The 26,506-nt window shown below is 36.6% G+C and overlaps 1 pseudogene; it reads left to right on the top strand.

Annotated features, from left to right (window-relative positions):
- The first annotated feature begins 2,488 nt into the window (after positions 1–2,488).
- On the top strand, positions 2,489–16,734 carry LOC149170851 (chaperonin 60 subunit beta 1, chloroplastic-like; annotated as a pseudogene).
- The last annotated feature ends 9,772 nt before the right edge of the window (positions 16,735–26,506 follow it).

Genomic DNA, 26,506 nt, shown 5'->3' with positions numbered 1-26,506 from the left:
AACTAACATGCATGAGTTATTTATAGAGAATATTCAGTTATTTGAAGTGCAACAGTTACATGCATGCATGCATTAACTAACTGAACTGACAATTAATTCAACAAACTGTTTGAATTAATCTAACAGGACTTGACTCAGTTAACTGATCCAACTAATTACAACTCAATATTACAACTCATCCTTATCTCTTCAACTGATGGATAAATTCCTCAATTAATGGAGAAACTATTGCATGTCCCCACATAGACTTCATGTTTGATTTTCTACAACTAATTAACTCAATATGAATAATTAATTATTTTACAAATAGCTTCTAAGATCAAATTTTAATTTTACTTCTCTATTTTAGTTCAGGGACTAACTAAAATAGAAATCTAACTCAAAATGCTATTTATAGCAATGCTATTTTTGGCACTTCCATTTTTCATTCCTTGTTGCTATATCCAACACTGGTACTTGAAAAGCTATTTATAGAAATGCTATTAATAGCATTTCTTGTTGCCATTTTCAACATGCTAAATTCTCTGTTCAACGCAATTTGGATATTTGTGATCCCCGCATTCGTATCGTCATTAGAATGTTTAATATACCAGGCCAGCGTGTAATCCTGCAGAGCGTTGACCAACATCGCTTTCTTTATATTATCATCTATTACTCCCTGTGCTTCCCATACAGCTCTTATCATGAACCGAAACTAGTCTGGATCTTCAATTCCTACTCCCTTGAACACAGGGAACTTTATCACACTTTCCATATTGAATCGCAATGGTGGCGGAGGTGGTACGGGTGAAGATGGAGGTGAAGGCAATGAAGCTGGTGGTGGTGTGGGTGGGGCTGGTATGATTGGATTCCTCTGCCTTATCAAATTAATCGCACTTTGCGGTGAGACCTTCGTGAGCTCTTCCTTGTTCCCTCATGGAGGTGAAATCAAAGGGCTATTCTCTAACCCCTTACTTCCTTCGCTTCTGTAGGTTTTTCACTTCGCATGGCTTTGGACATCAAGGTAATTACATAACCCTATTTTCACACGATAACATTTTAATCCAAGTATTCAGAGACTTTACGTACTTACCTCGTGGTCCTTTGAGAAAGCATCACTCAGCCTTGCTATAGCTAATAGAAGTATCTACTGCGAACTCAATAATGAATCCTCCTATAATCTAATCGATCCAGTGATCAACAACGTGCACTATCTTATCCTCTCATGCTTCCAATCTGCACACCAACTTTGGGGTCCACATAATAGGATTTTTGAGTTTCCACCATCCTTGGCTATCTGCTAGCTTTGCGATCCACGCATACATCTCAGTAGGGAAAGATGCGAAGAAAATTTCATGGATCTTTGTGTACAGGTAGTAGTCTAACGACTCTTCTTTTTTCAGTCGCAGATTCTTGTTATCCTACACTTCAATCTCATGAATTCTCTCGTTTAACCAACCTTCAATTTCTTTCTTAGTTGGATTATAATGATACGACATCAGACATCTATATTCAGATTCTAGTCCTGACAATGGACCCATTTGTTGGCTTGAGGTGGCCTAACCTAGGATTGGAGTTATTTAGCCAACCAAATCCCTGTACCACTGGCCCTTTCAGCAACAGCCTGTGGAGCGTGGACTGAGGTCTCACCTGAAGCATTATGGGGGGGATGCTGGAACCAATTTTCTACACCCTTGAGATGTATGAAGAGTTGATTTAGTCTAACTGTGAATACCTTCGCATAGGTCACATCACACACTCTCCTAACCTGCGAGGCCTTCATGCTCTGCTATATTCGCCTTCGCGTAGCCCTAACTAGGGGTGAGGAACCTTTGCACTGCTAAAGTAGTGATCTACACTATTTCTACAAGTTACACAGCGAATCTTACTTATGTTCTTATAACAATTAGTTATCTTCACGTAAACATATACTTTATATTATATTCACTTATTCAATGCATTCATATAAGTTTGCGCAACAAATAAATAGTAAACTTGTAATTCATACCCAATATACTTCAATGCATAAAATAAGAAAGGATACACAAAAAAAATGTAAAACTTCTCTTTATTAATTCTTCAATTGGTTATAGACTCAACCTGCCCTATGCACTCAACTTCAGGGGTCCATGCACTTAGCTATGGACTACTAGACCTCTGCGCACTCAGCTATAGAGCCTTCTCCTACTCTACTACCCAAAGACTTGACCTTACACTTAGACTCAATGCTTCATCATTAGATCTTCTCTTAACTTCTCTGATATCTTTTTACACTTAGAGCCTCACTCTATTTATAAAATCCCATGGTCTGCAGACCATGGGTAGAATTCTCAAGCCAACATTACATTACAAAAGTAAGGGCGGACAACCCTATGACTTAATTACAACTTTGCACTCCGCGCCCACAAATTGCGGAGTCTGTACATCGGACTTAGTCAAAACTTGGGCTTTAAGCCCTAAAAATTGCCTTGGGGGGATCCCACGCCCAATAGGGTGTAAATTTTAGCTCATGGAAGATGGTGGTGGGTTGGCTCAAATGGGTAGTGGACTTCTACTAGAAAATTCAATTATTAATGCTCAACAGGGTGGAAAGTTTCGTATAAATACTGGTAATGGAAAATCAGACACACCAATTGGAGCCTTAATCACTATATTGGATCCTTCCACCAAAAATGTTGGTTAGAATGCAACATCTTGCTGCCCTCTAGAAGGAAAACATCGAGATAAAAGGAGGTAAGGAAATACAAAACAGAACCCCAATGGGTGTCTCTTATTCCTTCCACCACCTTCAATGATAATGTAAATAAACTATTTGATGGTTATTGCAGACAAAACAATTGTCCCTAAATCTGGTGGCCTCAAGGCGCAACAACCTAATTTATCCGATCGGAAAGCTCTAGCCACCATCACGAACAAGGTGAGGCCTCCAAATTTTGGACTAGAAACCTCCATCTACCCTCACAAGGTGGATAATAATACTAAGGGTGGAGTCTCTAGATCATTTTCTTATTCTAAGAATGGGAGAGTGGGGATTGTAGCTTAAGCTACACTGGGTGATATTACGAATGGGGTGGATCGTGTAAGGCTCCGAAAATTGCACCTAAATAGAGGAAGGGTCAGGGAAATATTATGAAAATGGGTCCTCATATGAGAAATTAACTTACTGAGGAGGAAGAGAAGAACACCTATGTGTGGGCTAGTGAGGGAATCTAGAGGATTCAATTTAGCGGTAAAGATATCAAGGTGATGAAGGAAAGAGTTGCAAAAGAAGGTAAGTGGGTTTTTCAAGGCCATATCTATTTTTTCTTGGTATCTATGTGTGTTTTGGGGTTTTATGCTTTGTAGGATCTTGGGTATATTTTCCCTCTCCACTTATGGGAAGACTCATATCTCAAATCTATAACGGATCCAAGTTTTGCGAGAGACTTTTTTTTTACTTGATTCAAATATCTCCATGACCAACAGACACTCACATTATCACCTTCCCTTAGGAGGTCTCGACGAATTTGAAATCATCACATTCTTTTTTCTTACAATTAAATTCACTAACACTACACTGACTACCAGAATACCCATTTCTTATCCCATCCTTGTTCTCATCCCAGTTCCCATATTGACACTATAGTAGTACATGAATAATCAAGTGGAGTGGGATAATAGTTATTATGCCCAAAATCCTCTGTCCCTATTTCTTATTTCATTCTCATCTCTCTTTCGAGTTCCAATTTATGATAACATCGCTACCTACAAATGACCTGTCAAACGCTTCTTCATATTTTGTGCATCTTTGGATGTGCAGTCAAATTTTCTCTACTTTTGGGATGCACAAAGGTCTATAAGACCCCATAAATGAAATTCTCTAGTCTCACTCACCCATTTGATTTTCTAAACAACCACTTACAATTCTATTGTGTTTGGCGGATACAAGTGTTATAGACATATTTGGGAACTGCAACCCCAATCACATATGTCCATAAACCAAGGGCTTTTGAACCCCTAAAGGTGTTGTTTCATACCCTAAAGGAACAAGGTCAGCTGATTACAACATCTCCCAGAAGTTCTCCATGAAAAACTACTCAAAAATGGTCAAAACAGGACCATACAGACTTCTACATGCATAGGGTGCGATGCATACTGGAAAACCCTTCTGTGGGGTGCGATGAGAGAGAGCAAACAAATGTTAAAATCATTTTGCTAGGTGGAAACCCAGAGAATCTTCTAGAAACTGCTCATATGACACTTGCCTCTCTGAATTCGCCCAGAGATGAGTAAGAGATCTAAAATCTCCAAGTGGAACCAAGAACTATCAGTGAAATGACACTAATCAAAATCCCAAAAGCTGACTCACTCTCCTGTAAACATCTATATATGGATCCCTCATCCTAGAGATCCAAAGGCTGGAATTTTGTAATTTGCAAGGAAGTGTTGTTGGTTTCTCTTTGAAGACATTGTTGGGTGATCTTGCTTTGTATGAGGTGAACAGGGCTTTCATGTTGGGAGGATGATGTTGGATCAGACAGCCTAGTTGTAATCCTCTCTTCTACTACTTCTATCAATAAAGCTATTTGAGTTTTCCTCCATATGCTTTTATATCTCTGAATCTTGTTTGTGTATGCATTTATATGGTTAATGTACATCTGATCCTACATTATTTATGGTTATAGATCTCTATGCCTTGATGGTATTTTGCTACCTTGACTCTATAGGTGTTCTTCGAAGCTAGACAAGTGAGAAAAGAGTGGCAAAATCTCTATCAAATGAGAGAGGAAACAAGCAAGGAGACTAGTGAAAGATTGAGGTTGGTGCTCTCTGCTTCTCTCTCATCTATCTCTCATAAAGGAAAACACAAGTAACTTTAATCTATTTGTTTCTAAGATAGCTACCCGTCTTAGTGGTACTAGCAACTCGAAATGGACTCTAGTTTTCCTGATAACAAAATGGCGACTCCACTAGGGAACGAATAGTTTGTTTGTTTTGTTACTGATGTTTTCTTTATAAACCACAGACAGAGCTTGAAGTCAAGCTAGCTAGCCTTCTAGCTGCTTTTTCTATGCAACTGCAAAGTATATTAATGTTGCTTTAGTCAATCTCCGGGTTGGTTTATGAACTAAACATATAGCTTGCAAACATCCTAAGTGCCCTGGTGGTAGCTCAAATAACCTCATTAGATCATCACCTATACTTTGTGTTTACTGACTATCATTAGCTAAGCTTAAACCCTGAACTTAGCTGAAAACTGTAAGTGAAAACCAAGTACAGTCTCATCCATGGTCCATCGCACTATCTCATCTTGGCAACCTGGATGCATCGCACCTCCCATGTGTTGCAAGTGAGATGCATCCATGTTTCCCTGTGTTACAGGTGCGATGATTGACTAAGACTATTTCTGCCTCCAGATTTTGGTTTTTTCTTCATTGTCTTCAGCTTTATTCAATAGTTTTGCTGTCTATGATCAGTATATCTCTGTTGAAACCATCTTCCTCTGCATTATTCAGCCTCCATCAGAAGGAATTGTGAATGTTTTTTTATGTATTTTTCATCATTTACAGTTCTCCTTTGCAAATAGTAGCTTAATCGAATTGTCGTCTTTTGATTTGAAAGTGTCGCAAGTGTCGTTTTTAGTCAAGAAAAAGAGTGTCACAAAGCATTCCTCTTTTAGATAGTCGATTACACTTTTGCCATTGTATTTGATTTGAATTAATAGTATTTCAAGTGTCGAAAGCAGTTTAAATTCAAAATCACAAAGTGTCATCTTGACCTTACTTTCATTTTTTGAAAAGAAAATTGTTAGTACTGTCGCTTTGGAAAAAGATAGTTCAAATATATACTTTGTTTTCTTTTTGTCATTCTCACATTAAGGAAACTAAAAAACAATACATGCATGAGCATTTGCATTAAGACTACATGCTGAAGTTGATTTAGGAAAAGTGCATCTAGTGTGTGCTCTCTGCTCTATGTTGAAAGAATTTCATTTCTCTTTCCTTAGTAGCTAGGATTTTCATTGCAAAAAGAAAATAAACGACTGTTTATCATCTTTGATTGCATATTTAGGAATTTTTTATCTACATCACATGGTGAACCTTAAAGGCAAACTTCTTAAGAAAGATCAACTGTAAAATAAACTTCAATGAACATAAAAACGCTTTGGAACCTAATGCACAACATTTAGAAATCTAGGCTGGACACGTATTTCGGCGTTGTAAAGCCTGGTAACTATCGCTTTCATCATAGGTTGGTTGATTCCTCCTCTTTGAGACAACAAGTGCCAGTACGGACTTGTGCCCCCACGTATCGTCGAGTATATATTGGGAGACCACAATAGGCTACATCCTTTATCCTTAGGAAGCTGTGTCCGCCGCCCTATCGATTGCAATGCACTGAACACAGCATTTGGGAAGATTGACTGCCGTACTGTAAAAAGTATTCTGTAGTTTTGTGATTGGTTTGGTAATCCCTCTGTCTGGATTTCCAGAGTAGTCACTTTTGTTCCTTTTCAAACTCCCTAAAAGAAAAGGTCCATCTGAGCACTTGTCACTTCAGGCTCAGTAAAAATCGAAGGTGACTAGAGTCATCTTTAGCTTTTTCTCGACTCTTAAAAATTGAAAAAGCAAGTTGTGTCAAAGCATCATAAAAATTATTTTAATCGGTCTTTAGGTTGAGAAATAGAGTTTGCCAATCAAGGATTTCCCCCAAGGGGAAATCCTAGTCCCTTCTCCTCTTGGGCGGATGTTGGTGCTCCACACATGGCCACATTATCCCTTACAGGACTCACAATTGGCCTACCTATATGGCTTTTCTCGACCTCTGTCGTTTGAAACACTGCAATTCCTCAGCAGTCCAATTAGCAATTAGATGAAGTTATTCCCCCACCTTCTAATTCATTTGTTTCTCCCTCTCCTTCTTCCTCTTTGCTTGGTGAAGCTAGTAATGCTAAAAAGCAAGTGACTAAAAAGAAGAAGAAAGGGAAGGAGAAGAAGAAGAAGAATCCAACCACGAAAGGGGGCAGTCGTGCATCATCTGGCAAAAATCCACACACTACACCTTCCAAACCTAAGTATCCATGTGTCATTTGCAAGGGATACCACTATCATCGAGATTGTCCCTACATCCCACGGATCCTGAGGGATTGGTCCCCCTGCTTGCATAATCTGGTGTCTTCAACCTCTAACGATCATGTTGAGAGCACACCATCAACTAGTGAAAACGAAGCCAATGGAAAGAAAGGAAAATCTAAATTTCCTTGTAGACTGTGTGAAGGTGATCACATCCTCCACCATTTTCCTTTCTTAGATGAAGCTAAAAGATTCTTGGATAACCGTCTTGTATCACCGCAGCGACTTCCTCCTAGATACAAGAAACTCTTGCCGAGTCCATCGCTAGTTGAAAATCTGACTAACACACCATTGTTGTCGGTCGAAGCACATATCATTGAAGATAAACCCCCTGAGTCCACACCGGACCAAAGTCAACAGGTCGAGACGGTAGTCGACCCAATCTTGTCTTCAAAGGGTCCACCTTCAAATGATACTATCACCAAAGAGAATGAGAATGACACCATTCAAGTTCTTTTCGTAAACACAGACTTCGATGAACATGGGGGCAATCTACCCATTCCTTTACTGTAGGAAGGAAGTTCGTCAGAGATTTATTTAGTTGTTTATTTGGTCCCCTCCGAGCAATCTAGTTGTTTCCTTTGATTGGAATCTACTAGGCAGACCCCGCCTACCATCTAATGTACCATCCAGAATCATAGTACAAGCTTACAGAATGATCATGGTTGGTACTATCATAGATGAAGAGGCTTCTGTGAGTATCTTTTTCTCAACAGCTTGGAAAGCACTTGGTTCGCCATCGCTTCTGCCTGAGATTCGAAATCTGACAGGCTTCAACAAAAGAACCAGTCGACCATTAGGGATCCTTCCGAATTTGCCTATAACTTTGAGAAGGAAAACCATTCATCTAAATGTGATGGTAGTCTAAGGACCTCTAGATTACAATCTACTCCTTGGGCGTGACTACATTTATAGCGTGGGAGCTATTGTTTCCTCGCTCTTTCGAGTAATGTGTTTTCCGCATGAAGGTAGAGTGGTCCACCTAGTTGACTAGCTTTCATTCCCTGGTTCAAACACAACTATTAGTCAAATGCCATCCCTAACTGGTCTTTTTGCACAAGGAATGTCTCATCAATCTCTAGTCCGTCCACCTGATGATCACAAGTGATTCGGCGATTGTGACTAAAACCTAGGAGGCATGTGCCCTGGTCTGCTTCGGTAGGAAAACCCCGGATATAAAGTAGGTTTCCACGTAGGAATATGACTAGCTTGATAATCTTGTCCGTTTAGGAAAATGGATCAGACTGGAAAAGGATTCCCCCGTCAAAGGTTATGTGATTGGCACTGACAACAGTCACCTTTGTTCATTTCGATGGACATTGCGAAGGAAGTTTTTGGTCTACGACGTAGATGGAACAATCTTACTAATGTAAGAACTTCCATATGGTGACCTGGAAATTCTATTTTATACCTGGGGGCATGCAAACATTTTTGCATGCAAGTGAAAATCGACCATTTATTTTCTTAGTTCATAGGCTCTTAACCCTTTAAACTCATAGGTTGGTCGTTCCTAACTTGCATAATGAAAGGCTCCAGAGAAAAGTTTTGAATGGTGCAAGCTCCCTAAAAAATTAACCTATCAATGAGACATCCTTATTATACTACTGGCACGAGTCGTTTTACGCGAAGTTCAAGCTTGTTAAAAAATAAACCTAGGCATGAGCAGTTTTACGCGAAGTTCAAGCTCGCTAAAAAATAAACCTAGCGATGAGCAAGTGTTCCCATAGAATTTAAGCTCATTAAAAAATGAACCCCAGCTTCAATAAATAATCTTTGCGATCACATAATTATCAGCTTTTGAACCTTGATTGTGTTCTTACCATCACCTCCACTCTTTTTTAGTCGATCATATGCCTACATTTGATTGTTTACCCTTTTTAGGAACAACTGTGACAAGTGATTCTATTAGCCACCTTCTTTACACTGCCATGATTGAAAAGTTCCAAACCATACCTGGAACTAGTTGCTATCCAAAAACATCACTCGTTCCTCAAGAAACGAGTCTCCTTTAAGCTCTTTTCATCTGACTCGTAAAATATGAAAATATTTCCAAGCACTTGGCCTCTCCAGCTCGTTAAAGCGATCGGAAGTGCCATCCCTCCTCTATATTTTAATATTTTTGGACTTGAGGGATTATTACACAAAACGATCGAGTGCTTGTCTTGTTTGGCTCGTTAAAACTATCGAAAAATGTCATCCCTTTCATATTATTTTATACTTTTTCGGACTTAAGGGATTACATTATGAAAAAGGACCACTAGAGTTTCCTTTCCATCCCTTTTTAGACTCTCTAAAATTGAAAAGGACCGAGTTATATTTGTCATTAAATTCGTTAAAACAATAGCGACAAACTTGTCCATGCAAACAACAGCGAGTTTCACTATCGCTAGGCTCGTTAAAAGATAGTGACGGGTTTTCCCGAAGGGAAAATTATAGAACAAGCATATGTTATCCTCCTCAAGCTTGACATAAATAAAGAGGTATTAGTCAGCAATGACTGGGCAAAAATGGAAGAAAACATGAATAGCTTCATTGGTAGCAGGTCGCTCTTGAACATGACACTTTCACTCCGTCACCATGATTGAGTAGGGTTGGGTTATTCCATTCACCGGCCATATCACCATTGGTCCACTGTACCATCCACCTTGGGGTTAACACTACCAATCCATTTCAGTGTTGCCGGTATGTTCAAGAGAAGTCGCTCAGAGAATTCACCAACCTAGCTAATGCCTCATCCACTGCAATACCTTCACTCCATTTTTCATGACTGCCACCCTAAACCTTATATCATCAAATCTTTTTCACCTCCACAAAATCATTTGCTCCATTCCATGTCGTAGATGTGGGATTCATTAAGGCCCTCCTACGACGGGTCACTTCTTGTTGACATCAGCTCATTATCCAAGAAGTCAACTTAGGAACAACCCTTTCAGTACTTTGAAGCTTGCATGCCTCAATGGCAAGTTTCTCACTTCCGGCGACAGGTTTACATCAATGGCCTTCGACCGAAAGATTTTACGTGGTGTTCGACATCAGCTCATGTACTCACACCACGTGAATTTTACTGTAGTACCTTGAGGATCATCATCATTATTGGTGATTCCTCTCGTCCCTGTTAACAACTTACATCATTGGCTAGTAATCAGGCGATGTATTTCCATGTTCAACATCAGAACATATTTTCACATGGATCAACTTGTACTTCGGGTGAGGATTGAACGAGTTTGAAGACCCTGGATCTAGTTTCATCCATCCGGGCTACAATATATTCAGGAAAATAAAGACATCAAATGGACATCACAACTACACAGATAATCATCCAAACTAAAGGATGATAGCTCTACTAGAATCATCAGTCTGCCAAACAGACGATTGTCTGTCTTATGTACATGAATATGAATTTATAAAGCTGAGCATGGGAATTCTTGCCTTAGCTAGATCATGAAAATATTATGAAGATAATGTATTTTATTGTATCTTATTACAGGTCACCTTCCAGTTCGAAAAACCTTAGATCCTCATTATAAAGCATTTCACCCGACATCAAAAGATTTACAACCTCATGCTTTAGGGGGCAATTGTTATAGACATATTTTGGCAGTGCAACCCTAATCACATATGTCCATAAACCAAGGGCTTCTAAATCCCTAAAAGTTTTTTTTCATACCCTAAAGGAACAAGGTCAACTGATTACATCATCTACCAGAAGTTCTCCATGAAAAACTACTCCGAAATGGTCAAAACAGGACCATACGGACTGCTCCATGCATAGGGTGCGATGCATCTCACCTATTACACACAGGGGGGTGTGATGCATACTGGAAAAACTTTTCTCTGGGGTGTGATGAGCGAGAGCAGACAAATGGAAAAAGCAGTTTGCTAGGTGGAAAACCAGAGAATCTTCTAGAAACTACTCATATGACACTTGCCTCTCTGAATTTGCCCAGGGATGAGTAAGAGATCTAAAATCTCCAAGTGGAACCAAGAACTATTAGTGAAATGACACTAATCAAAATCCCAGAAGCTGCCTCACTCTCCTGTAAACATCTATATATGGATCCCTCATCCTAGAGATCTAAAGGTTGGAATTTTGTAATTTGCAAGGAAGTGTTGCTGGTTTCTCTTTGAAGACATTATTGGGTGATCTTGCTTTGTATGAGTTGAAGAGGGCTTTCATGCTGGGAGGATGATGCTGGATCAGACAGCCTGGTTGTAATCCTCTCTTCTCCTACTTCTATCAATAAAGCTATTTGAGTTTTCCTCCATATGCTTGTATATCTCTGAATATTGTTTGTGTATGCATTTATATGGTTAATGTACATCTGATCGTACATTATTTATGCTTATAGATCTCTATGCTTTGATGGTATTTTGTTGCCTTGACTCTACAGGTGTTCTTTGAAGCGAGAAAAGCGAGAAAGGAGTGGCGAAAGCTCTATCAAAGGAGAGAGGAAACAAGCAAGGAGACTAGCAAAAGACTGAGGTTGGTGCTCTCTACTTCTCTCTCATCTATCTCTCATAAAGGAAAACACAAGTAACTTTAATCTATTTGTTTCCAAGATAGCTGCCCATCTTAGTGGGACTAACAACTCTGAATGGACACTAGTTTTCCCGATAACAACAGGGGTGCCCTGCTAATGCTAAATGTTGTATGAAAATTTTGCAAGCCTTTCTAGAAGAAGGTTTCACTTGATTATTGGCATTTGACTACTTTTGGCCAAATAAATTTCCTTAGTGTCAGAGACTTCCATGACATATGGTGACTTAGTAAATATGATCTCTCATCCAACTCTACATTTCATCATCTTTGTTTCAACTTCGTATTTCATCATCTCTGCTATTATTTATAAAAAAAAGGATTTTCCTTACTTGGAAACTGGGGCATAGGCTGGACATTCCCATTGTTTGCAGTACATAATATTTAAAACTATGTAATTCTTGAAATTATGAATTTATTTAGGATTCAAAGTCATTGAGAAGTAGCATTTTATCTCCTTGGTGTTATTACAAAATTTCTATAAAAGCATATTATAATCATTATCCAAATAAATCGACACAAACATGATTTATGGATTGGAGTCACCCACTTGCCTAAATGTCCACTTTAATAGTCCAAAATATCTTGGATTTGAGATGCTTACATTTCCTGAATCGTCATTCCCATTGCTGAGACCTCACGGGTCTTCTGGTACAATAGTGTCAATGATTAACTCTCATTGTTCTTTATTTTAGGATGGGGTCCTTTCCATAGGTTCAGAAGTGGGAGTGCTCTTTCATTAGCATGTAAGCTAGTTTTATTCCACCAGAACTATTCGTTCAACATCTAATTTGATCTCTTCTTATAGAAAATTTTGAGTATGGCCTAATGAAATTTCCTTAAAGTTGTTTCCGATTTATAAGAAACTTTCATGCAATAACTTAGAAATGAATTTTTAGTTTCTAGTAGTGATACATTTTTTATCTAGAGTTATTTACAATCTGAGTGAGGTGGGAATATCCTTCAATATATGGTTCTTGCGTATAAAGGATTGTTTATGTATAATAGTGATGAATTAAATCTAAATGGCCAATTGGATGCAATTTAAAACATGGACACTAGAGGTAAAATATTGAAATTAAAAATTATGAAACCTAAAGCTTGGTGACTACACTTTAGCTTGGCAACCTTGGGGTGCATATCAGAACTCGATTCATATTGTTCTATTATAGTATTAATTTAGCCACCTTTTCTCTATTTTTGCGAAACAAGAGTGCAAGCATAAAAGCCTGTCTTATTTAAGATGAGGATGGTGGATGGATTTATCTTAGGTTGTGTCTGTTGTGATGCTACAAAGTTTTCCAAAAGCCTCACTAGATATTTAGTGTATTAGTTACAGGTGCTTATTGTTACTTTGGCATTCATGTTTGTGAAATAATAGCTAATATGAAGATATTGTAATTCTCTATTCAAAATAAGGGAAGATGGCCTATGTTATGGGTAGTATGACAGCAGTTGCCACTTTTGTCTCCCTAGGTAACATTGGAAAGGAGAGGAAGTTGGGTGCAACATATGACAAAAATGCTAGGCAATTCTCTTCTCTTGTTGCTTTTTGACCCATCTCCTTTAATTTCTTAAGCAGAAGGCAGACCATAATATTACATAGCACAGATCAAGTAGTCAACCCAAGATCTATGGCAAAGGAGTTGTACTTCAACCATGATGGATCAACAACAAAAAAATTGTAGGTCAGAGAAAAAAACTCCATGTAAAGGAATGTTACTTTCACATGAAACTTTACTGTGGTAGATATTTCTTGTCCATATACATTTGATGTTAATGTGTGGTTTGTATGTAGCTTTAGTATGACATATATTCTAGCATTTTATTGTGCATCTATAGAAATTATTTTCAAATTGTCTTGCAGGCAGGTGTCAACAATCTTGCTATCTTGTCAGAGTCACCCTTGGACCGAAGGGCAGAAATTCTTTTTTGGAGAGAAATTATGGTTCTCCGAAGATCGTCAATGATGGCATGACAATAGCTAAGGACGTAAATTATAGATGTGGGTTGTAAATTTTTTATATTCTATATTATTTTTCCTTGCCTAAATGTCTTACTATCTTATACCTTGGAAGAAAAATTCTCAGAGGTCATAGACAACATATTGCTCCTTTGATGATCTACCTGGTCTATGAAGTAGCCATAGTAGAGTAATGAATCAAGCTTTAAACAATTGAAAATCAGGACTTGTGTGCTATATGTTGATGAGCCAAGGTAAATTGTTATTACCAGTCTAGTTAATGCATTTCAATGCTGCACTATGATTTTGACAGGTTGAATTAAAGGACCCAGTTGAAAATAGTTTGGCAAAGTTGGTAAGATAGTATGCAACAAACATAAATGATTTAGCTAGTGATTGAACTACCACATATGTTGTACTTGTGCAAGGTTTAATATATAAAGGTGTAAAAGTAATTTATTTATCCCTACTACTCGATTAAGTATTTATTCATTTTTATAGGTCCTTATGGTGGTTGTTGTTTATTTATTTTTGTTTCTCAATTTTCAATGCTTCAGTAGGATCAAGATAGTATCTGAGTTGGAAAATAGCCTTGTTGAAGATGATATTGTGATCGTGTTGTCAATTGGTATGAGCTAGTTCGTAAAAAACCCAACATATAAAGCTTGTTGGTATTTTTAAGATTTGTGAATAAGAATCTGAATGATAAACCTATTCAGGTTGTTGTAGCTAGAGAAAATCCTATTCAAATTACTAGAGACCTTGACAAGACAATAAACACTTTTTCTTTTGAACTCAAAAATTTGTCAAAGGAGGTAAATGCTCATAATTTGAGTAAGTTTTTTCTTTTTAGTCTTGTTTCTTCTTGACTTAGTCTATGGTTGAGGTGCACTTTCATTAGGGGAATAGTTGATTCAAAAATGTTAGCTAGATTTTCTTAAAGACTCCAGGGTAGAACATTGAGGAGTTATTTGTGAAACATCTAGGATAGATGTTATCTGTAAGGGAGTGTATATGCTAAAACTTAAGACCCTATAATCGACATTATTCCCAGGTTCAAGATAGTGAATTAGCATATGTTACTAGTAAGTGTTGGGAATAATTATGAAATAGGAAACATGATAGTAGAGGCTGTGAGTAAAGTTGGAAGGAAAGGTGTTGTGACACTTGTAGAGGGGAAAGTGTAGAAAAAAATTCATATGTCGTTGAGGGAATTCAATTTGATCGTGGACATATTTTTGTGTACTTTGTGACAGGCAGTGAGAAGATGTCCATGGAGTATGAAAATTGCAAGGTAATTGATTTGAATTGAAAGCTTCTTGTTTCTTTTTGTGTTGTTATTTGTTAGTGTTCCTTGTAATGAAAAGAGAGTGGATAGAAATCATGTGTAACATTTTTAGAATAAACTCTCATCTGAGTTGTGGAATTTTTTCCCAAGTGCCTCCATCCATCATATATTCATGGTACATCCTCTTGGTTCAATTTGAGTTGGTGTTGGTTAAATACGGAATTTTAAAATTTCTGGCTTATGAACCTTCTGTTATTTCTCGAATTTGCACAATATTGGATTTAGAATATTGATCAGAAAGAAATATGACCACTACTAAGCATGGGAAGAGGGTTGCTAAATTTCTATTTATTTACACTTTATTTTTAAAATTCACTGATCAGGAATTTGGAAATGTATTAGTTGATAAAAATATGACAACTACAAGAGACTTTATCACAATATTGGAAGAGGCCATCCATGGGGGGTATCCTACATTGATAATTGTTGAGTGAATTGAACAAGAAGCCTTGGCTACTCTTGTTGTGAACAACTTCCGTGGTGCATTGAAGGTTAGCACTTTGAAAGCTCCTAGATTTGGAGAGAGGAAAAGCCAATATTTGGATGACATTGCTATATTAACTCAAGGTATTTTTCAAGTTTAGCTACATTAAGGACTTACATGCACTAAGAGCTTAAGTACAAAAGTCGATGTGTATATAAGTAGTCTTATATCATTTTTCATGGAAACAATCTTTATTTGGTATGGGTTTTTCTCTACAAGTTCAACTTTTCATGTTAATAGGATAAATCACACTGAGTGAGAGATATTGAGAATAAAATCTCTCCATTGTTTCTATATTCATGAGTTTCTAATATATTATGTAGATACTATTTTGTTTATTCTTTCTATGTGCAGCTGCTATTATCAGGGATGAAGTTGCATTTACCCTTGGATAAAGTTGGAATTCAGGTTTTGGGTACTACTTCCAAGGTGGTACTTACCGAGGATTCAACAATTATAGTTGGTGATGGGAGCACTCAGGATGTTGTTAAGAAAAGAGTGTTTCAAATTAGAAGCTTGATTGAGGTGTGTTATTTCTCTATAACTTAGAAATAGGTTGGTTTATCCAAATGGAGGCTTGAAATTATTGTCTTGTTTTCTATGTATAGCCACCATATATTTTAAAGTGGCCATCACCTTATGGGGAGGGATCTTCTCATTAATATCATTCATGATGATGGTATTAATCTCAAATCTGACTTGTGAGTTGTCAAGGCAGGAGTGTGGAAAACAACAATTTTGATGCATTGTTTATAATTTGAATATATGTGCCTCTAAAAGAACATGAAACAATAATTACAGACATTAAATTTAAATAACTTAAGCTTTCTTTAATATCATAATATGTGACTTGATAGTTAACTTCCCTATCAACTTGTTTTATTAAGGATTTTCACCAATGATATCATTCTCACTTTCTTTGCAGGTTACAAAACAAGACTACAAGAAAGAAAAATTGAATGAAAGAATTACCAAGATTTCTAGTGGAGTTGTTGTTATCCAGGTAAGGTTTGGCATGGTTGAATTAATGGTAGCTATTTGTAACAATTCCTTGTTATTGGAATTATAGCAATCTGAATCTAGTTGATGGATGTTGGTGATTGCATTTCAATGTATATTTGTCTAAAGTAAGAATGGAGGGTATATGATAGTGTTCATAATTGTTGATATGTGGGAGCACAAACAAAGACACAGTTGAAGGAAAATAATTTAAGAGTGTAAGATGCATTGAATGCAACAAAGATATGCATGCAGAACATTATGCATAATCAATTACAGAATTCGATTCATATTTGCAAAAACATGTTGTGATCTAAAATAAATGTGAATAATAAATGTGAATTGAATCTTATCATGAATGGAGCTGCTATTATATCATAGGGGTGTAGGAAACAAGTTCTTGTAGCTTGGACTTATTTGGAGTGAGGAATTCAATTGTTGCTATGTGGGATTGGTGTTTGCAACAATTTCAAGCTAATAATCATGTCCAACAACATAAGGATCTATGTTTTTAGTAATTAATAGTGATCGGGAGGATGTATTATGTTTCATGTTAGCTTTCCAAGCTAAGCACAGTGTTGGTCTTTCGAATAGATCTCACATTCCCATTTATGGTCAAAGTATGGTGGAGAGAGGGTTGATTGCCCAAGAATGAGAGAGAGATTGGTTTGATTGATTTGGATACTTGGAACTTGGAAGTGTATCCTTGTGATGAAATTGTTTAAAGGGGAATTCCCTTGTAGGGGCTATTACAACATTGACTTTCTTTAGTGTACCATGTTGTCAAGGTGTTGGTAGTCTTTTTTCTTCCCACCCATTCCAGCTCTCTTGTTGTTTATCTTCAAAAGTGTTTGGATGATAGTCAACTTGTTTAGATAGAACATGGATGTGAATAGAGAAGGTTGTGATTTGGTGAGATTCCTTATTTGGAGTTGGAGGACAGGGTAGTTGTATCTCTTTTGGGCTCATCATATAAGTAGACAGGGCATTTAGTGGTTTGATTTTCTCTCGAGTATAAATTGAGAGAAGGATAATAAAAATAGATTAAAGATGTTAATTATAGATGAAACACTATGTAATGTACCCTAATATTGGTAGAAAGATCATTGTTTTGGTTTGTGTCCTCATGTGATAGAAACTTTCATTCTCTACCCACTATCTATATTTGACTCCCTATTATCTTTCCTCTATGCTCCTCCTTTATCTAATCTCTATATATCTATAGAATTTGGAGGCAATTTTATAATTATCATTGGGGGCTTTGTTGGGAAGTTAGGGCCAATGCGATATTTCATTTTCTTTTTCTTAATTTTATTATCAAATCCAATTACAGATCAATTAATGGGTGGCTTGAATTGCTTGATTGGCCATTTGAGTCTATGTATCGTTTGTTTTGAGGATGTGATTGGCCTCCAAACTGTCGAATGACATGAACAATATCTTTCGCTCTACTCACATTTATTTCAATTTGGATACTGGAAGCTTGAGAGATACTAGTGAGATGGTAGATTATAATTTGAGGAGTCCCAAACATTGCAATGTTTTTTGCAGTAATATTTCTCAATAATGGCACTCCTTTTAGAAGGGTTGATGATTTTTCCATATTATTTTTTGTTTCACTAATATTCCATGAATATTTCAACAATGTTTGTACCTTTGCAATATATATGACTCTTTGCGAGCTTGAGAGGCCCTAGTTACCTTTTGAGTCCAATGAATGATAATGCATGCATCCTTTGACTATAGATCCACTTGCTAATATCACTACTTTATGGGTTATTTTGGGAGGATTGGTTCTCTTGAGTTGTTCTTGATTTATGATGCCTTGATTTTGAGATATTGGTTTAATATTCCAAGTTGATATCCACTTTTTGTCGCTTTGAGTTAGATTTCTGCTACAAATTTATCTGTGCAATTTGTAATGATAGTTTATGTTGTCAAATTAATAGTATATTTTTATATGCTTTTCAATGAGACTTCAAATTTTACAAAGTATTTTAACAAATTTGAACCCTAGTGGCTCTTAGGAAGGTTTTCCATTGTCTCCTTAGCAACTCTTCCACTTACTTTAGGCCAATGCTTTTCTTACTTTGAATTATTATGTGAAATGGGCATTTTAAATCAATGTCTAGATGGACTATGTTAGATCTATTTTTCTACATATACTTCATTCTAAATGGGTTGAAAATTGAGTTGCAATTATTATGTAAGATTGGCAATTTAAATCAATATCTTGGGTGATTAGGAAAATTTCATTCACCTGCAGCATATAGTATGTTGGCAATATGGAAACAAGGTTGTTAGTAGGTTTTGTGGATGATTGATATTATTGGTCCTTTCGTGCTCAAATTCATTCTTGTGCTAATAATATGGCATTGTAGAAATACATTGAATGGACTCCACAAGTTGTGACATTCAGGTAACTCCCTTTAGTTATTTTAGTAAGTTAAAAATAGGGTCTGCATGATTATAGTTTTTATAAAGATTATAAATCATGTGTTAAGAATTTTTTTTTTTTTTAATCAATGCCTATAAAGGTAATTTTAAGGATTGCCATAACTCTTCACATAATTCTTTAAAGTGCGCTACCGAGCAGCTACCTTACAAGAAGGAGGTTGGTGGTTCGATTCCATTGTGCCCTAACATGAATTAATCAACGATTTTGCAGTTTGTTTTTAATTAAATAATTTTTATGTTGATTTATTTCAATGGTGAGATATTTTTGGATTCATTGTTTTATATTGTGTCTAGAGAGACAAAAGTGATCTTTAAATAAAATTTGTATTGTCTCTAGAGAGACAATAGCTAGTATTAAAAACATATTGTTTCTAATCTCGAGTGTTGTCATTAGAGAGACAAAAATGAAATTGTCTCCTAAGAGACAATAATACTTGTGTTATATATTGTCTTTATAGAAACACGTTTTTAAGACAATAATGTTTTAGAAACCCCCTTAAAGACAATATTTAAAACAATATACAAGTTTTTTTTGTCTCAAATTAACACAATTTACTCAAAATTATCTCAAATATTGTTTTAAAACCCCCTTATATAGTAGTGAATTATAAACATGTAGAAAGCGTTATGGATAGGAAGAGATTTCTCGTTCTTTATGGCTGTATTTAATTTCTTCATGCAAGATGTCAGGGGCAGCCAATACAACGTAAAATCAGGCCAAGAGGGCTCAAATACGATGTAAGAGGGTGGTCAAACTAGAGTGACCGCATCATTCTTGTTTATTTCAGACCTGCTTGTGCTCTCTTTTATGCATATGGTTTTTGTCCATCCTCTACACTTATGTTTTGTCGAGAGCCATGAGAATTACGAGAGTGCGGAGAGTTCGTAGGGACGTTGTCGTCATGGCTGTAAGGGATGTTGCCAACGGTTGCTAACAACCGTCGCCGGGAGGACGAGGATGTCGGCATATAAAGAAAGGAGGACACAACTGAGACCAAGTCAAAGGCGGCTGGAAAAGAAAATAGTTTGACCCTCGAGTAGAGCCACGAGCCGACGCCAACTCAGGTGGGGTCCAGTCGGCTTAGTCGGGCCTCAAAGTAGATGGGCCAACTGTAGAGAAAGATAAGGGGTGGATAGGAGCCATAGTGCCCATCCCTCCCAGCCCAAACATACTTGAACCAGACCAACCTGGAATGTAGTTGGGAAAAAATCACCGATGGGTCCCAAAATCATCAGTGTTGTGGGTCTGAGTTTTGACTACCACCGAGTTGAGTGGATGTTGGATTGGAGGACTGCCATGGACATGAAGCCAAGTAGGGATTGAAATACTATTGAGAAATTCGTTGCCATCAAAAATTGGGAGAGTTTCTTATGCATCGCGGTTATGCATAAGTGAATGAAGGGTTCACGCATGAATGTGATTCCTGCAATGTTCTGGTAGTGCCGACATGGTGAATATTTTGGGATTCATAGGTTTGTGAGTTTGTTGCTGCAAATAAAAGGCATCAAAAATTGGGAGAGTTTCTTATGCATCGCGGTTATGCATAAGTGAATGAAGGGTTCACGCATGAATGTGATTCCTGCAATGTTCTGGTAGTGCAGACATGGTGAATATTTTGGGATTCATAGGTTTGTGAGTTTGTTGCTGCAAATAAAAGGCCGAGAGAGCTAAGATCATGGGCCCTTAACCCACAGGCTTCCAAAGTTGAACAGCCTAGGGATCAAATTTGACAGACGCCAGAATCAATATCCAATCACTTTAAAAGGCATAAAAAGTACTTTCAAACATAGTTGAATTATTGGACGGTTACTAGTGTAGTAACATGACCTTTGCTACAAGTACCTTTAGAATTTCAGAAGCTAAGCAACATTTTGCTCATTTATTATTCCATTCCTTTCATAAAATGGGGAGCTTAGAGGGTCAGTTAAAGAAGTAACGCTTGACAAAATGTATGTTGCTACCCAAACGGCTAGATATTCTCATTTTAAATTTAAGTAATTACTAAACTATTGGGTTTGATTTTTCTGATTTGCCACTTAAAATGTTTTAAAAGAATTGAAGAATGATATATTTTTTTAAATACGAACGATTACATTATTAAACTTGAGGTTTTTTTATACGATTCGTAGCTTTAAGATATTATATTTCAAAAATAAAATAGTTCAAAAAAATTAGGAATGTTAGTTTTTAAAATAATTAAAAAAAAAATTGCGCTCTACAGGTCTCCGTCACGGCTAGGGATTTTTCTTACTCATCTTTGTGTTGTGCAGATCTTCTCATAGACCTTCACTCAATGATGAATTTCTGTGAACCTACGGTGAAATCAGTCTCTCCTAAAATAATGGCGATTGGATCTACAATTTCTTCCGTTCAGACAACTCAAGCCAAGGAGAAGTCAGTTACTCCTGAAGGAATGGCAGGTGGTTCTGATACCTCTTCTTTTCAGGGTTTTCAAGCTAGGGTTTCTTACAGTGACATATTGAAAGCTAGATTTGTTCTCCTAATAGTTCAAGAAGCTCATGTTGTTGATGTTCCCATGGGGATAAAGCTTTTAGTTGTGCAAAATAAAAATCAGAATAAGGTTTAGTTTGTAGGTTTAATGGGTTTTGGCCATAGTTGGTTGATCTCTATAAGTGGAATTTTGATTCATGGAAACCTCTATTGTTTGATGATCTAAATATTTACCCTTTGCCTCAAGATTTTATTGTTGTTTCCTTCAATAATATTGAGTATAAGAATACTATTTGGCCTTTTGGGCCCTAGTTTGGGGGTAGTGTTGGTCTCTCCTTGCAGCCCTAGTCCCCATCTTTTGAGTTGGTTATTGTTTTAGTCTCCTCGGCTCTAGCTTGGGTAAGCCTCTTGAAGCTTCCCTTGCATCTTTGGAATCTCCCTTTGTTAACTTTTATTGGAAATTCAATAGGGAAATTTTATTGCAGTAGTTTAGAAATTGAGCATTTCCTCAAGACCTGTGCTCGAATATGCATGGAGAAGGATTTTAATAAAGGTTTTCCTAGTGAGAGAAACTTAACCACTAGAGATTATGTATGGGTTCAAAATATTGACTATGAAAATTTTTCGTTTCAATGTTAAGTGTGCTATAAAATAGAGCATGTTATCAAGAATTGCCCGAAGCAATTGCATAATAATAGTCCGAACAAATAGTCAGAGGCCCAAATGGTGGGAGGGTGCTCAGACAGAGCACTACACTATATTCAAGGAAGAAGAGACCCATTACAAGGTGGAACTAAAAAGAAATCAAGAGGAATTACATGTCAAATAATAATCACCAAAGGAAGAACAAGGTAGGAAACACATGTCATAGAAGATGCACCAAATTCAGAAATAGAGGAGGACCAAGCCCAACAAAACCTTGTAAATTTTGGATCATGCATTGATCTCTCATGAAACAGGAATAGAAGTGCAATTTCTTGGGCTAATAGGACATATGGAAAAAGTGATAAAAATGATAAAGACCACTCTCATAAGAGAAAATCAGTTCCACCAGAAAGCACACGATGGATTCATGTTGGGAAAAGCGTAAAACCGTCTCACCAAGAAAGATAAGAAGTTAGCCAAAGTCAAATAAATAAGAAGTAAGAACTGAAAAGCAAATGTCTTTGGATCTTAGGAGTATTTTAGAAAAACTATAGTTGGAAAGGGAATAAATTTTTTGTATTATGGAGTTCTCGCTTGAGGGTTTGGATTGAGTCACCATGCTCAATACCAAACCCACAAAGGATATTGGCAACTCAGAAGAAATGTAATGGTTATGGGTTGGATCCCAACCTTCTTTTTGATAAAACTATTCTATTTGTTTCATTAAAAAATTTAAATAAATAAATAAAAATTATGAAAACTTGAAGTCTTTCTTTTCTCAGTTAAATTTCTATTGTTAATTCATAAAATTACAAGTGTCATGTGCTCTTATTGTCTCTAGGATGCCACATGGAAAATTGGACCATAGATAGAATAATTGTTTGACATTCAGACACCAAAAATGGGTTGCAAAAAGGAGCACCTTACAAACATAAAGATTAGTTGTCCCTTTGTGGGGAGCTAGCCAAAAGAAAACCAAAAACATGGTTGGGAGTTTGAAAATATATTCCAAGAACTAATAACAATGGCTTAAAAAATAATGATGTTGTTCCATGAGTGGGAATCCAGTGTATAGAACTCCCATAAAAATAACCAAGATTCTCGATATATTCAACAAAGAAATTATTGAGAAGAACATGAATCATGAAGATAAAAATGTGTTAAGATCTATGGGATGGTATGCATCCTTACAATGTGGTGTCACTGTCGGACTAGGAGGGGAGCCTAATTCAAGGCACTCCATAAGTCCTTCCATGCCCATCAACATCATCTTCAACGCTTCCAACTTGTGCATGGCGTTGTCCTAAGCATCCCTTTGATTGAACAAAACCTTCCCCAATAGAAATTTACATGCCAATGAAAATAAATAGTATAAATAATGTTTCTGACAGCATCTGATATTCCCAATATTCAAGATCCAAGTCACAATGTTGTCCACCATCTTGGATTCCTATATACCATGATATTTGTGGCATACTTCTTCTTTAGTTGCATTGATTTCTACTTGGATTTCTGAAGGAATGGGAATCTAATAACTATGAGCAAAGGACTCAACTCCAAATCCAGCCCAAGTGCCCCAATACTCCCACAACCTCCACCACCCCTTTGATTGCAAGCATGCTAGTGTGTCATGTTCGCTAGCAGAAGAAAAAACTTGCCAGGATTGAGTACAATTAGTGCTGAAGGGAAAATGAAGTGCATGCTAAAGAAGAGAACATAAGCTAAGTCTGTAATCACATGTGTATGTCCTCCATCATTAATTTATGTTGATGATGGTAGGAGAGAAGCTAGGGAGAAACAACATGATAGAGAACTAGGGAAGAGAGAATTACAATCAAAAGTCATGGCGAGAGGAGGAAATAGGTGGGAGGAGACAAACATGTCAAGAATGGGAAACATAGTTGGCAACTTTGAGATAGTGCTCTCAGTGAAGGCTCTAAAGAAATTAACACAAGTCGAGTTACTGAAGTTCATCATGCAAGAAGGGTGGCAGTTCAACCAATGTTATGTTAATTGCTTATGCCAAGATATTTTCATATTCAGAGGGAGAGAGGCCGGGAACTGTAGCCCAACATTTGAAATACACTCTACACCCAATAATCAACACCCCGTCAGGGAAAACAAAATCTTATCCTTAAAAAAAATAATTCTTTAGAAAATATATTTTGTTTGCACAAAATAAATAAACTACTACTAAGCACGATTAATTAAATAAAAATGATTACTAACTACTACAACCAAGTTTCATTCCAATATGATTGAAAAATATTCGATGTGAGTTTCATTCTTATGTGATTTAAAAATATTGCTTTAAATATATTTTTAAACAATACTTTTATTAATACTTTTTTGATTATAAACACTATAAAATATACATTCAATCAATAAAATCTTTTATACTTTTAAACACTATAATATACATTCAACCAGTTGAATCTTTTATACTTTTAATTATAAACACTATAAAATATGCATTCAACAAGTTAAATTATAGTGCAACAATTAAAAAAAATTTACACTTTTAATTGTAAGTGTTAAAAATCCATTCATTCAACGAGTAGAATTATATTTAAACAGAAAGTGAGACATAATTTTGTGATAATGAAACAACATGACTTCCAATAATGCACAAGAAGTTAAATTATAATGCAACAATAAAAATATTTTTACACTTCTAATTATGTGTTAAAAGGTCATGCATTCAACGAGTCGAATTATACTTAATCAGAACGTGAGACATATAATTTTGTGATAATGAAACAACACGACTTCCAATGATGCACATATATAAGTATTGCATATGGTTTTAGTTGAATTATATTTAATTAGAAAATAAGACATATAATTTTGTGATAATGAAACAATATAATTCCCATATACATATATATATATATATATATATATATATATATATAGATATATATATATATTTATATTTATTTTGTGGTTCTAATAAACTTATAGTATGGCATATGTTCTTAATAAAATTATAATATGAGATTTATAGCAACTTAATAATTCATTTGCTTCTTAATAAAATTATAATATGACATTCATAACAACTTGATAATTCATTTGCAGTCTTGTTTTGCAATGATATGTGGATTAATTGGTGGTCTCAACATTATTATAAAACCAACTCTCTGCTCCATCTCACGCGAGCTCTCGCTGGGGACGAAGAGTTGTGATTTTGTGGGAGGAAAGTGCATTTTATTTATTTCATCCATTGCGAGATTGATTATGCTTTCATCTCATTCAATTGGTTAGCACTTAGCAGTATGATCCTCATTTTGGTTGGGTTCAATCCTGGGAACATGAGTAGAAACAACGAGCAATCAGCGGTTGTTTCCCTTTCCCCGAGCTTCTAATTTTCACAGTTGTTTCACTTATTTCTTATCTAAGTTTGTCATGTTCTAGGAAAGTTTTCTTTCTAGTCGTGAGCAGTCTGAGAGGTTTCATTTTGACGAGACTATTGCCTAGAAAACACATGGTCGGGGTAACAAATGGGGCAAGCTTGTTATATGGTTCACAATGCTTTCTTTTATTTTGTTACTCGCTTCTAGTTTCGTGACAGGTAGACTTATTGGCAAGAGGCGACGAGCATGTTCCTTGGAGGCTAGTGCATACGTTGCATCATTTTAGGTGGATCATACTTGGGCTATATTGTTGGCTCCTTGGTCGCTGGTGGGGAAAGATTTTGTGCCTAAAGACCACTCTTGGAATGGGTCTCTCCTTCTTTCTCAATACTCTGTGAGTGGGTCCGCCCATCTGATACTGGGTTCATCTATACTCTGTCAGTGGGTCCGCCCATCTATTACTTGGTTCATCTCACTCACAACCTCTTCAAAATGCCATGTAAGATGGCTTAGAGTTTGTTTAAGGAGTGGTCTACTACCAAGGGTGTGGGTGCACTCTAGTGCAAGTGATGGACTAAAGCTCACAACAAATTTTAGAGATTTCACTCCTCAACCTATTCAAGAGGAACCAGCTCAGATTGATTGAGAATTGGCTAACCAACAACAACATCTCACAGACATAGAAATATAGCTGAGGTGGCTAACTGGTGAGGAACCTTCTCAAATTGAGTGAGAATGGGCTAACCAACAACACCATCTCACAGCCATAGAAATATAGTGGAAGTGGATAACTGGTTTCTTGATGCTGGGCACACTCACTAACGTTACAACCAATTATGTACATAGTGCACATACATTCGCACCTCAATTTCCTTCTTGGCCAGGGCTTGATAGACACAAATGAGAGAAAAGAGAATATTCTCGTCTCTTTGGATCACACGCAACATCAATTGATAGCTCTGAATCGTAGGCTAGGTGCATTCCTCTTGAATCAGGTCGCTCTCTAGGCAACAATAAAAAGCACATTCCAATTTAAGCTACAAATTCGAACAAATCTCCTTAATGAGTCTCTCTTTATCTCATTCCTACATATTCTCTGTTTGTGTCTCTAAACTTGTAAACTACCCATGTGACCTTGTTTTTAATTTTTTACTTTTTTTTCAGGAAGAAAAAA

Source organism: Pinus tabuliformis, chromosome 4_2 (genome assembly GCF_031772625.1).
Source record: "Pinus tabuliformis cultivar Carrire ecotype Pingquan chromosome 4_2, CPIR1, whole genome shotgun sequence".
NCBI classification, from domain to species: Eukaryota; Viridiplantae; Streptophyta; class Pinopsida; order Pinales; family Pinaceae; genus Pinus; species Pinus tabuliformis.
The sequence above is the reverse complement of the archived record's forward strand: the minus strand, read 5'-3'. Positions and strand labels throughout refer to the sequence as shown.